Genomic DNA, 5975 nt, shown 5'->3' with positions numbered 1-5975 from the left:
CTGACTTGGGCCTCTGTGGGAACTCCTGAAGACAAAAGCAATCTGGCCACTCCAATATAAAATCAAAAGAGAGAAGTGGAAGCTTAGAAGAGCCAGCCTTTCATGCCCAAAAATTAAACCACGAAGGCACATAAAGTTGACAAAAAAAGCACACCTAAACTTGAAGGCTTGAGTCTCACACAAGAATCAGAAACTACAAAAGAAATTCATATACCGAAGTCACAGAGAAAAAGTAATAACATGAAAAAAAATAACATGCCCCACCAAATACCAATAGTCCTCTAGAGGAGTACAGTGAGAACCCCCTAGAGATAATGCAGGACATGGAACTCAAAAGAACAATTATAAACATGATAAAAGAATTCAGTGAATTTAAAGAACACACAAAGAAATCAAAGAACCGAAGGAAGATAGGGATAAACTTCTGAATGAATTCAGAAAAGAGCTAGAAATACTGAAGAATACTCAGGCTGAAATGAAGAAGGAAGTGAAACAGTAAGCCAATTAGAAATGACAGAAGAAAGCCTCACCAACAGGATGAATGAAATAGAAAAGAGAATATCAAGACTGGAAGATAAAGTGGATGAACGAGACCATTCAAGCAAAGATTAGTAAAAATTTAAGAAAAAACAAAAATGGAATATGTGGGAATTGTGTGACACCATAAAAGACCAAACTTACAAATCATAGGCATACAGCAGATGCATACATACATACAAACATGCATATATATACTTATTTACTGATGGATTGTGTTGAAAATATTCAAAATAATTTCTTCTGATATTTTGAAATATGCTTTACTCTAGTCACCCTACTGTGACACCAACTCTTCATACTCTTTAATAATAATTTATTGAGAATTTCATATAGGGATATAAGCATATAAGGTGTTTTGATCAAATCCATGCCCTGTCCTTCTCTTCCAACTCCTCCCATATCTCCCCATTACTTTTTTCTGATAACTCAGTGTAGTCGTTCTTCTTTTTTTAATGGTGCTTTTTGTTACTCTAGCATTTCCCCCTCTGAAGAGGTAACTCTACAATCTTTCAAGAATTAGGTAAGAACTCCCAAATACTTTCAACACTTTTGGTCTTTGGAACAGAGTATGTTGCTAAGAGGCCCAAGGACATTTTGACTTTTAGCCAAGAAGCTGGCCACTTTTCTTTGGGGTCTTTTTACACTAACTGCCTAGCCGATTCCGACCTCCTATTCTTATCACACCATCCTATGAAGAGGTTACCCAGCTTTCAGATGGGAAATCATGATGCAGACCACTCTGGCTTCTTCCATGCTGAACAGGGTCGCAGGGTGAGGTAATTGGGGTATCCCTTCAGTGGGTCTATCTAAAAGACTACCAAATTGCATAACTATTATCTCTAAGGGGAAAAGAAAGTCCTTGAATCATGACTAGGAGCTGTGAAGGAGAAGTAAAGGCAAGAGTAATTAACATTGCAAGTTCCAGACAGGGAATTAGAAAAAAGACAGAAGAGGCAAATTTCAAATGTTCATATGACAGTCCATTGGAATTTCTTGATGAAAGCTTCCAAAAGCATCCCTCTGTTGTGTTCCCCTTCATTTTGCTTTTGCTACCAAGGCTGGATTCGAGAGTGATGGATTCAGAGTTTGCTTTCAGTCATTTAATAGCTGTTGGAGTGGTTAGAATCAGTGTCAGTTCCCTCTCAAAGGCTTCTAGATAGGGGGAGAAAACAAATTTGGCCATCATTTCAGAACAATAGCGGGTTGTCTCCCTTAGCTGGTGGGCACTGCAGTATTGCAGACCAAGAATTGAAGTCTTATACCTGAGCAGCACTTTGTGACTCAGAACAAAATCATCAATAAGAGAATTGTCTAAATAACTTCTTATATGGACTTAAGCCTAATGTCTGAGAAGTGTAACCCCTTGAACTCTTAAAGAAATACACTGATCACTTTACTCTTTGGTTATACCACATTTTTGTTAACCACTCATCAGTTGAGGGACACTTAGGTTGCTTTCATCTCTTAGCTATTGTGAAAAGAGCAGCAACAAACATGGTTGTACAAGTGTCTCTATAATAGGATGAGTCCTTTGGGTATATGCCAAGGAGTTGTATAACCAGGTCATATGGATTCATTTTTAAGTTTTTAAGAGTTCTACACACTGTTTTCCATAGGGGTTTCATGAGTCTGCAATCCCACCAGCAGTGAATGAGCATTCCCCTTTCTCCACATCCTCGCCAGCATTTGGTATCATTTGTTCTCTTGATCCTAGCCAGCCTGATTGGGGTAAGGTGACATATTAGGGTGGTTTTATTTGTATTTCCCTAATTACTGACGATGTTGAACATATTTAAGATGTTTCTTAGGGATCTTTATTTCTTCCTTGAGAACTCTCTGTTTACATCTTTAGCCCAACTTTTAATTAGGTTATTTGTTTTCTTGGTTCTTTGTTTTTTGAGTTCTTTATATATTCTGGACGTTAAACTTCTGTCAGATATGTCACTGGTAAACATTTTTTTCCCATTCTGTGGGTTTTCTCTTCATTTTTTGATTTCTTCTTTTACTGTACAGAAGTTTTTAGTATAATGAGGCCCCACTTATTGATTGCTGGCCTTAATTCCTGAGCAACTTCTGTCTGATTTAGAAAGTCCTTTCCTACACCTGTATCTTGTAAGTTATTGCCAATATTTTCTTCTAATAGTTTCAAGGGTTTCTTGTTTCACATTGAAGTCTTTGATTCATTTGGAATTGACTTTTGTGCAAGATGAAAGATAAGGATCTAGTTTCATTCTTCTATGGGTGGACATCCAGTTTTACCATCACCATTTGTTGAAGATGCTGTCTTTCCTCCATTGTGTGTTCTTGGCACTTTTGTCAAATATCAGTTGCTGAAATTGCATGTACTCAGGTCTGGGTCTTCAATGATGTTCCATTGATCTATCTATTTTTGTGCCAGCACCATGCTGTTTTCAGGAATACAGCTTTGTAGTATACTTTGAAATCTGGAATAGTAATCACCCCGGTGCTATTCTTTGTGCCCAGGGTTGCTTTGGCTATCCAGGGTCTTTTGTGCTTACAAATGAATTTAAAGATTTTTTTCTAATTCTGTGAAATATGTCATGGGGATTTTGATTGGGATTGCATTGAATCTATATATTACTTTTGGTAGGATGGTCATTTTCACAATATTAATTCTTCCAATCCATGAGCATTGGAGGTCCATCCATCTCCTGGTGCCTTTATCAATCTCTTTCTTTAAAGCTTTAAAATTTTCAATGTAGAGATGTTTGGTGTCCTTGGTCAGATTTATTCCAAGTTCTCCTTCAGTTTCCTTCTCCTACCTTATTGCTCTAGCAAGTGTTTCAAGTACTATGTTGAAAAGGAGTGGAGATAGTGGACATCCTTATCTGGTTCCTGATTTTAATGGGAATGCTTCCATTTTTTCTCCATTTAGAATAATGTTGGCTGTTGGTTTGTTGTATATGGTTGAAGCATGGTCCCCCTAGTCCAATTCCCTCTAGGACTTTGAACATAAATGCATGATGAATTCTTTCAAAAGCTTTTTCTGTATCTATTGAGATGACAATATGATTTTTTTCTTTGAGTCCATTTACATGATTAATGATTTTTATTGATATGCATATATTTAACCATCCCTGCATCTCTGGAATAAAGCCTATTGATCATGGTGAATGATGTTTTTGATCTATGTCTTATGTGGTTTGCACGTATTTTGTTGAGAATTTTTACATCTGTGATCATTAAGGATATGGGTCTATAGTTTTCTTTTGTGTTGTGTCTTTACCTGGTTTGCGTATTAGAGTGATGCTGGCTTCATAGAAAGAGTTTGGGAGTTTTACCTCTGTTTCTACCATTTTCAGTAATTTGAGTATTGGATGTATATTTTCTTCCATCTTGGCCTGGGCTTTTCTTAGTTGGGAGTCTTTGTATTACTGTTTTGATTTCCTCATTTGTTTCAAATCTGTTTAAACTGTTGTACTTTTCTTTGTTTAACTTTGGTGGTTCCCATAATTTTAGATATCCATCCATTTCTTTCAGATTTTCAAATTTAGTAGCACATGGATTTTAAAAATAGTCACTTACAATCATCTGGATCTCTTGGTTGTCTGTTGTGATGTTTCCCTTTCATCTCTAATTTTTTTTAAATTTGGACTTTTTCTTTCTTTTGGTTAACTGAGCTAGGGGTCTATCTTCTTTAGATTTACAAAGAACCAGCTCTTGGATTCATTGATTTTTTTGGTATTGTTTTCTTTGTTTCTATTTCATTAATTTATACTCTGATTTTTGTTATGTCTTCTCTTCTTCATGGTTTGAGTTTCAGTTGTTCTTGCCTTTCCATTGTCTTGAGTTGCTGTGCTAGGCCTTATTTGGGCTTTTTCTAATTTTTTAATGTAGGCACTTAGAGTTATAAACAATCCTCTTAGGACTGTTTTTAAATGTGTCCCAGAGGTTGTGTTGTGTTGTGTTGTGTTGTCCTTTTTGTTGAATTCCAGGTTTTCTTTTATTTTTCTTAATTTATCCTTTGACCCTCTCATTGTTTAGAAGTGTGTTATTCAATTGCCACAAGTTCATGTACTGCCTAGGATTTTGTCCAGTGTTGATTTTAAGCTTTATTACTTTGTGGTCCTATAGAATGCATGAAATTATTTCAATTTTTGTTTTATATTTGTTGAGGCTTGTTCTGTGGCCCAGTATGTGGTCAATTTTTTTAAAGTTCCATGGGATGCTGAGAGAAAGTTTATTGTTTGGTGCTTGGGTGGAATATTTGAAAGATGTCTGTTAGGTCCATGTGATTTAATTCAGACATCTGTTTATTTTTTGTGCAGCTGACCTGTCTAATGGAGACAGTGGGGTATTGAAGTCCCCTACTATTACTGAGTTGGGGTTAATCTGTGTCTTAATGTTCTGTCGTGTTGTTTTTATGAATTTGGGGGCACAAGAGTTTGGCGCATATATATTAAGGATTGTAATATCTTCTTGATTAATTGTTCCTCTGATCAGAATTAAGTGACCCTCCTTATCTCTTCTGATTAGTTTTATTTTGAAGTCTATTTTGTCAGATATTAAAGTTGCAGCCCCTGCTGTTTCTTAGCACCATTTGCTTGGAATATTCTTTTCCACAATTTCACCTTAAGGTAGTGCCTGTCCTTGAAGGTGAGATGGGTTTTTTACAGACAGCAAAAAGGATGGATTTTGTTTCTTAATCCATTCACTTAGCCTGTGTCTTCTGACTGGGGAGTTCAGTCCATTGATATTTAAGGTTACTATTGAGAGATGTGTCTTGGTTGCCATCATTTTGATTGCTCTTTGTGTTTTTTGTCTAATTTTGTGTTTCCTCTATTATACCTTTATTGAATTTCTTTCATTGCCCCTTGTGTATAGTTGTTACTTTCTCCTCTCTTTGTATTGCTTCATGTGTTCATTGAAGGGCTGGTTTTGTGGACATGTATTCTTTCAGGCTTTTTGTGTCATGGAAGATGTTTTTCTTTCTCCCTCAACTATAATAGACATTTTTGTTGTGTAAAGTATTCTGGGTTGGGATCTATTGTCATTTATAACTTGAAATACCTTGGTCCAGGTTCTTCTGGCTTTCATAGTTTGCATTGATAAGTCAGCTCTAATTCTGATGGGCTTTCCTTTATATGTGACTTGTTTTTCTTTTGCTGCTTTAGGTATTCTCTCTTTGTCCTGTACATTTAGTGTTTTTACCATAGAGGGAGTTTCTTTTCTGATCCTGTCTATTTGGTGTTCTATGTGCTTCCTGTATTTGTATGGGGATGTCTTTCCTTAATTTCAGGAAATTCTCTTCTATGATCCTGTTTAAGATCTGGTCAATACCATTAACCTGAAATTTTTCTCTGTCCTCTATATCTATGATACATAGATTTGGTCTTTCCTGCTGTCCCACATTTCTTGCATATTCCATTGCTGTGTTCCTTAAAAGTTTTCATAATCTTTGCTTGAGTGATCCA

This window comes from Nannospalax galili, unplaced genomic scaffold (genome assembly GCF_000622305.1).
Source record: "Nannospalax galili isolate Female #2095 unplaced genomic scaffold, S.galili_v1.0 scaffold1562, whole genome shotgun sequence".
Lineage (NCBI taxonomy): Eukaryota > Metazoa > Chordata > Mammalia > Rodentia > Spalacidae > Nannospalax > Nannospalax galili.
This window is presented reverse-complemented; position numbering follows the sequence as displayed.